Below are 8,705 nucleotides of genomic sequence, written 5' to 3' on the forward strand. Positions count from 1 at the left end.
TGGCACAGGAGTTAAAGACACAGGGCTGTAAAGCTGTAGCTAGCCACTGCAGCATGAGTTTGATCCCTGGCCAGGGAGCTGACCCATATGGCACAGCAGACCTCTCAAATCTCATCTGCTGCTTCTCTAAGCAGTGTACTTTGGTACATCTGCCTTTTCTGTTCTCCAATCTGTCTCTAGTGAATCCTCTCACCCATTGCACCTTTTGGCCTATACCCTAGTTCTTGTACACATAAATAAATAAATCTTAAAAAAAATAACAACAGGCCCTCCCTGGTGGCGCAGCGGGTTAAAGCGCAGCACTGAGAAGCTAGAGCCACTTCCGCATGAGTTCGATTCCCGCCTGCCCAGGAGGAGACCACATGGCGTGGCAGACCTCTCCTGACCCGCCCACTGCTCCCCTCAGCAGTGTACTTCATAGATCTGCCTGTTCTGCTCCCCACTCTGTCTCTGGTAAAGCCTCTCACCACCCCTGACCCTCTGGCCTGTACCCCAGCTCTGTATGCACAAATAAATAAATCTTTAAAAAAAAAAAAATAACAACATATATACTTGGTATCTTCGCAGTTTTTTTCATCACTATAAATGTAAATGTAAAAGTAATATGCAATACTTCCAAATTATAAATTCTTACCAAAAACATTAAAGAAATTATCGCTTCAAAATAAGTAGAAATGCAACTTTTCTACCTTTTTTTTTTTTAACAATTTCTAGTTTATTTATGATTACTATTTACTTACATCTAATGGGAAATATAAGAAATAACACTATGTTGTTAAGAAAGAGTACAAAGCTATAAACCCATCTTTAAATAAATCTGAAGTGTCTCTCTTATGCCTGTAAATCATAATACAATGTTGTAAACCAATGCTAACTCAATACAAAAAAAAAAAGATAATCAAAGAGGAAAAAAATTATACAATAAGAAGAATGTTAGACTGGTTTAAAATACAGTTTAAGTCTGTAATTGATATTTAAAGGGATGGTTATTCTAAAAAAGAACATTGGACTCCAATAAAATAGCATCAAATGTCTGATGAATAATTAAGGAAATAAATACAGCACAAGACTTAGCATATACATGAGAAGCTAAAATTTTCTAAAGTGTATAAAGTAATGCAGTGTGAGGGAATGCATCTAAGTCAAGTAGAGCTAGATCAGAACTCCTGCTTTAGCATAGTCTCAGATGGCTGGCTATTATTAGTTACTTATCCTCTCTGGGCCTTAGTTCCTTCAGTTATAAGAGGGGAATAATACCACACAATTGTTAAAAAAAAAAAAAAACTAATTTAGTTAAAATCTTTTGCTCTGAATCTTCTACTAAGATATGAATGAATTTATGTGAAATATATATACATTTTTGGTATAGAATTTTTTAGAATAGAAACCCATAACTAATTCTGATATATAATTTCATTTGAATTTCAAATCTAAATCAACATATTTTCAGACCTTCCATTTAAAATGACTCAATGCTATAACTACTATATAATGCTATTATAAAACTTAACTATCTGTTAAAAAGAGTAGGTAGGATATTATAAAAGAAACTTTTCTAAGTATATTTCATTTTTACTTGAATTAAATGATATTTTGCTAAGAATTCCACTAATTTTTTTAAATATATGAAATATATTTAGGATATGCTGGAAAACTGACAGCATTTACTATGACTAAGTACTTCTAGAAGAAATATCAAAACACTCATTATATAATAAAATCAGAATCTGGCTCCAGTGCAACCCAACCCAGTCATTATCAATGAAAATGCTGCAAATTTATCCCAAGATAATTTTACATGAGATCACTGGTACAAAGCTATGTGTTCCTTAAAGGTGAGAAGTGAGTACTAAAACATTTACAAGTTTAAATTTTACAACCCAATTTTTTTTTTATATAAAGAATGCTCAGTTTTGGCATATACATAAATATATACACATATTGTTTCCTCAACTAACAAAACAGGAGAAAACTAAAAAACTCAAGACAAGCAAATGGGTGGAAGGAATTTGAAAGTATCTAACAAATATATCAGATGAATATCTATTTGCCAATTTTCTTCTGAAGTTAACCAAACATTAGACATTTTTTAACCACAAACAAGGACCACTAGATTAAAATGGCAAACATATAAGCATTAAGAATCTGTTGTTCTTAAATACTGTGCAGTTCTGTAAAGTGTGAAAGATAAGACATTTTATACTTTACTAATATACAATGCTCCTCAGTATCAGGAATTAGCTGTGAACAGAGGCTAATAAATTTCACCCAAAATATATTGTTTGTTGTGAATAACACATCATATTATAATAGAGTTCTGCTATTAGAACAGTATTTCAGTAGGAAAAGTCATCTTTATAATTTGAAAACTAGATAAAAAAGTTTCTGTGCAGTAACACTGCATTTTACTAATTAATATACAAGTTTTTTTTTATTAAAATAAATCAAAAATAACCAAATCCAAAAGGAACTATTCTTGGATTATTTCTTCTGGGGACAGTTTTAATATCATAACTGATTTAGCCTATTCAAATGCAAATATTTTAACTTACAAAGAAATACAACCTGCTCTACTGCACAAATAAGAAAATCCTAAGAATTTTTTTGTAAAAGAAATTTTTAGCCAAAGAGTATACTTTCTCCAAATTTTCTAACAAAAGTAGATTACCAAATGAAATTTATAGCTTATTTTTCTTAACTGATATGAATTGAACAGAACAACAAAATCTCACCTTTTCAGTTCTCAACTATTATTCTAAGGCTACAACATTTTTGATATAAAGATAAGATGTTCTATAATGAAAATGTATTTAACTGTTTGCTAATACATTGTATTTTAATTTGTTACACATAGCTAAAATTTAAAAATTTCTAGCCTTACAGTTATTATGTTTGCCATTAAGGGAAACGAAAATATAAAATAAGCAAAATGTTAAGTGCATCTTCACAGACAAATTAGAAAGTTTAAACTGTGGAACACTGCCCTCTACAGGCCACTCAATTCAAAGACAAATTCAATTTACTAAATCACATTATAATTCAGCCAATGAATTTTGGATTTTCCTGACTTGTTCCTGAAGTAAAATTCTCCTGTCCTGTAAATTCTTTAAATAAAAAAGTTTACCTTAGAAACGCGTCTATTTTGAGTATTCTTCAAAATCTTTAAGTCCTTTTGTTTCCCTTATTGACAGTTAAATGTGGCAGTAACTTCCATGTTCCTACATAAATAATACAGCATTTAACCCAAATAATTTAAGTTGATTATCCAAACAGAATATATGTGGTAAAATATGGACACACTCATATAAAAAAGTAAGAAATAAATTCGGAAGTCAATTTATACAGGATCCTGGCCCCGTTTTCTATTAACTTGGCTCTGTTGTAACTAGAAGGCTATATAAAGCAAATACATGCAGAAGAGTACACTTAGGTATTAAGATAATCAGGTCAAACAGCGATTTGGGGTACACAAACTCAGACTCTTCAATTGTACTTCCCCTGCACCACAAAAGAAACAGCTGCCAGATCAGCACAGTTCAACAGTTTATTGACTATCTTTCTTTTCTATACTGTGCTGGCAGAGGAAGTATAAATATGAATCTGAAATCATCTCAATACTGGAAAAATCTGCAGTGTTATAGAAGTGAAAGACCATTTTAATTCAAAATAGCAAGTATACTGAAAGCATGGCCTGAGGAGAGGAGGAACCTGGCCTATCTTGGTTTGGTTCAGAGAACCTTTATAAAAAGGAGCAAGCACCCTGAATTCAGTCTTGAAGGATGAGCAGAAATTAACCTAGTAAAAAGTGAGCATTTTCTAGAGAGAAAACAACTTGATTTAACATCAGAAGGTTTGAAACAGCCAGGTGTAAGGCAACTGATATGAACAAGTCTTGGGTTGTGTTTCAAAATAACTGTGGGTCATAAAGATAAATGTTAGGAAAACCTGCAGTTAAGATTGAGAACCTGTTTTAAAAGCTCCCCACAAGGTATTCTGATGCACAGGAAGGATGGAGAAACAACATTTTAAGGAAACACAAACAGTCTGCTAGTGCTAGACCTTAAAAACCTGAGCAAGAGGAAAGACCTGGGGCTGAAGGGTAGATATGTGGCAGATTATGGTAGAATTTATATCTCATACTACTTTAGCCTTTTAGTAAAGGGGAATCACTTTTAAAACGGGAAAAAGTGCTCAGATACGTCCTTCAGATTAGTCATTTTTATTAGAAATGTGGGAGACAGAATTTAGCAGGACCATTCAAAACAGGAAGAACATGTAGGAAATACTGCAACAGCCAAACAGGATGATAGTGAAGACAAGTTGTAGGGACGGAAGGAAAAGTGATGGGTGTAAAACTAGTGGAACTTTATAACTAACTAAATGGGCCACTAAAAAGAAGCAGTAAAGAAAGATTTAAGGATTACTCCTAAGTTTCACACTTGTAAACTAAGTATATGGGCAGTACCACTTTCAGTAACACAAGAAATGAAAGAGAAGAAAACAGTGAAAGGGTGGATAAGAAATTGATGAGTTCTATCTTGGACTTGCTGAGTTTGTGGTGTCATTACAACACTAGAGTAGAAACACTCAGTGAATATTTCACCATATAAAACTTAAAAGTCAAAGGGTCAAGGCCCTCAATGAGTTGAATATAGCCTGTAGTTGTGCTTGACTCCGCTCACACCATATTTAACATTCTGAAGCCTCATTTAAAAATCAAGAGATTTTACGTAAAACCCTCAATTTCATATAGGATGTTCACTATTGAACATTCACAGCAATAACTGTCTGGAGCTAACATTCAATTCCTCCTTTGAGACAGGGCATGCATTCCCCTGCCAGCTACGATCCCCATGACTTGTATAAATTCCAATCCATTTCATTCATTTATTTTAATAGCCAGGTCCCTCAGGCATTTCACTTTTTAAAAATCCTTTTGGTGAGGTTGGTCTAAAAATCTGAGGCCTGATGAAGATCACAGAAAAGGTCAGGGCCAAAAAATAAATTTAGAATCAACATAGACTGTCATTAAAACTGCCAGAATAGTAGGGAGAAATAGGAACACTGGCTGAGTCCTTGGGTGAATAATATTTAATCATGCAGACTATGTGCTTCGTGATATTATTATCACCTTAAAACTGGCCTTTAGCACATTCAAATCTTAATTCAAAGTACACTTTTCCCATGTGTGTTTATTTTAATCTCTTAGCCCCTAGCTGGGTTTTCCAATCTTGGGTAGTTTTTTTTTTTTTTTAAAGAATTAAAATAGCACCCTCATACCTTATACTCTATGTAGCCTACTTAAATGAAGTAAAGTAAGCCCCTAACTAAGCATAACTTATCCCATGAAACATGAAGAAATAGAGAGGAGACAGAAGAGGGTTAGAAATATGTCCTGAGAGAGAAATATAAAGAAATTACTGTTCTATGAGAAGGAAAATGGAATAACTTTTTTTGTTTGTTTTTTATAACAGTTTATTTTTACATCATTTTGTACATTTTTTTTTTCATCTCAATTGTAATCCCTGCGGGTTTCCCATCACTGAGTCACCAGTGTGCCATCACCATAGTCCCGTGCACCGCCCCACCCCCCCATTTTTGATCCCATTCCCCACTCCGCCCCCACAAAATGTCTCTGGTATATGGCTGCTCATTATTCTTATTATTTTCTCGCCTGGTCCATTATACTCCTGCTATGAGTGAAACCATCCGGTATTTTTCTTTCTCTTTCTGGCTTATCTCACTAAGCATGGTCTTTTCCAGCTCCATCCAAGTTGCGGCAAAAGACATATGTTTCTTTTTTTGGTTGCTGAGTAATATTCCATTGTATATATGTACCACATCTTTTTAATCTAGTCATCTACTTTTGGGCATTTGGGCTGCTTCCATGTTGGAAAATGGAATAATTTAAGAACTACTTATCTAGCTCTTGGCATAGCCCTTCTATGATATCGCCTGTGTAAGCCTTGTAGGTATGGCTGGGAAACAAAGTTGAACCCAACATGGTCCTAAGCTTGAGAAGACTGTAGGCTAAGTGCAGTATTGTCAGCATAAAAGTCAGATGACATTCATTCTGAGATGAGAATTTTTTTTTTTTGAGATGAGAATTTTAATGCAAGAGAAAATATAACGTAAAGACTGATTGTCTAGCCTCCATCAGCTAGAAAAAAGAAATCCTATTCAACCAATGCCTGGTCGTCAACAAAGCTTAAATGTAAATGAGTAAAAAGTCAGACAAATTTTTGACAAAAATTAAAATGTATGCCTAAGAGTTTTTTAAATATAAAATTTTCAAAGTAATGACTATCTGGCCCTCCCTGGTGGCGCAGCGGGTTAAAGCATAGCACTGACAATCTAAAACCGCTTCCACATGAGTTCGATCCCGTCTACCCCGCCTGCCCGGGAGGTGACCACATGGTGTGGCAGACCTCTCCTGACCCACTCGCTGCTCCCCTCAGCAGTGTACTTTGTCGATCTGCCTGTTCTGTTTCCCACTCTGTCTCTGGTGAAGCCTCTCACCACCCCTGAGTCTCTGGCCTGTACCCCAGTTCTGTATGCACAAATAAATAAATCTTTAGATTTATTTATTTATATTATGTACAAGATTATCTACTCTGATAGTCAATTTTTATAGGTTTTAAAACCCACAAATGAATAATAACACATCTTACTAAGGCTACACAACTTAGTTTGATTACCACTGACTTGACTGCTAGAATAAAGAAGAGTAGGTCATTTTTCCTGTTCATGCTATTTATTTTTATGGATAATACACAAATATAATACAATGGATGTTAGTCTCAGAGTCATCAGATCAGTTAAGTGAAGAAAAAAGAAAAGTTACTACTAAGATCCTAAATAGACATAAAAACTTTAAGATGTAAGGGATAAAAAAACAACAACAAGAAGAGACTAGACAACCAGGGAGAACAAAAGTATTAGCAATACTAGTGAATACATGATGCTTTAGAAATTCCCATGAAATTAACTGTTTTATTTACAATGAACTTTGCTCCCTCTGGTGGTCATAAGAGATTTTACTAGGTAGCATAGAAATGGAGAAAAAAAAACATAGAAATGGAGAAAAAAGAAATAAAAGTTCAAGAACTATCCAGCTTAACCTTCATCTATATGCAAGACAAGTTAGTGTTCAATTTACAAAGAACATCTCTTAAAAAGAAAGAATTTAGAGTTTGGAGTTACTGAGGCATCAATGCAGAATCAACAAAAAAGTCACGAGTGGAGAGTCGTGTACGAATGGGGTTGGGTGCAGCATGTGCATGCACACACAGATGCATGTATGGGATGTGGGACAAGAAACTGATGAAATTTCATACTATGCCATTTTTTTGTATTTCCATATATTAAAATACGTTTAATACAATGCATAAAAATATCTATACCTTTTTACAAGTTTACAGTCAAAGGGTTCATTAATTAGTTCCTGGAAACTGACCTTAAGCAAAATGACACATAGTGAATTCTCAAATAGTAGACTCCTCAATTCTGTTATTACTACTCTAGAGAAACAGAACTCATCACCCTATGTATATCTTGGAACAATCTTCTCTAAAGAGCTATGAAGAAGACACAAAACAAAAAAAGAACTATGAATCATTAGATCCTCAAATAACACTGCTTTGATCAATATTAGCCAGAGTTCTTTTTTTCTCATTTCCATTATAGAGAAAAGAATGAAATGACAACTTTCAACTCCTGCTGCTTTTCCTTTCCAATCGGAGTGAAAGCTATAATCCTCTGACTATGCCAGGCACCAGCCCTACCACACTGCCTAGTTCTCTGTTCACATTTGCAATAATCCTCCCTGCAGTAACCACAGCACACCAAGCATGAGGCTGCCTTACAGACTTACACTGACTCTTGCTTCCATATGAATATGGAATATTCCATATTCTTCTCTAGAAAACTGTATGACTCAGTGCTCCTGCAGGACTCCTTAAATCTATGTTCAGTGTTACCTTTTCAGTAAGCCTGCCTGTAAGCTTCTTAGCCACAAGGATGTTTTCCTGTGTTCATTGCAGCCCCTAGACTATAACTTGCACACAATAAGTTCACAATCAGTAGAAGGAATGAGCAAACTAACACCATTAAAACCTTAAAAGATGTTTAAAGCAAAGAAAAAAGGGCTCATTTTATATTTGACTTCACATGAAACAGTAATCTCATACACAGTAGGATAAAACTTTGATTAAATATACAAAACATATGGCATTGTCTTTTAATAAGTTGAGATCTATAGAGACATCATTAATGTGCTACTTTTTTTACTTTATTTTTGGATAATGGGTAGGACTAACAGATATCAATTAACCTCAAATTAAATCATTCTGCCATTACTATTCTAAAGAAATAGTACTCATCATACTATGTATTTTGAATGACAGTTCTTCTCAAAGAACTATGAACAACACAAAACAAAAAAAGGTATAAAAATATTAAATCTTAGTAATAATTATGGGAAATTTAATTCTTTAACTTGGGAAATCTCCCTTCTATAAACTTCAATATATTTATCAGGCTATAAAAATACATCTTATTTTGTCCAAAGTAAAAAATATATTAAAATTCTACAGACTTAAGTTTGATGTTATTTACTTAGAAGCAAGTCAGTTACTTAGAATAGAGTTACTTTATGGTTCAAGGTATGCACATCAAAACAATCTTAATCTCCCATCATCCAGAAT

The 8,705-nt window shown here is 34.0% G+C and overlaps 1 protein-coding gene across 2 annotated transcripts in view; it reads right to left on the reverse strand.

Moving 5' to 3' along the window:
• Positions 1 to 8,705, reverse strand: part of ACBD6 (acyl-CoA binding domain containing 6) — a 157,715-nt gene that overhangs the window by 128,979 nt on the left and 20,031 nt on the right. The gene's annotated exons all lie outside the window — the stretch shown is intronic.

Source organism: Condylura cristata, unplaced genomic scaffold (assembly GCF_000260355.1).
Source record: "Condylura cristata isolate star-nosed mole 26May11 unplaced genomic scaffold, ConCri1.0 scaffold00024, whole genome shotgun sequence".
NCBI classification, from domain to species: domain Eukaryota; kingdom Metazoa; phylum Chordata; class Mammalia; order Eulipotyphla; family Talpidae; genus Condylura; species Condylura cristata.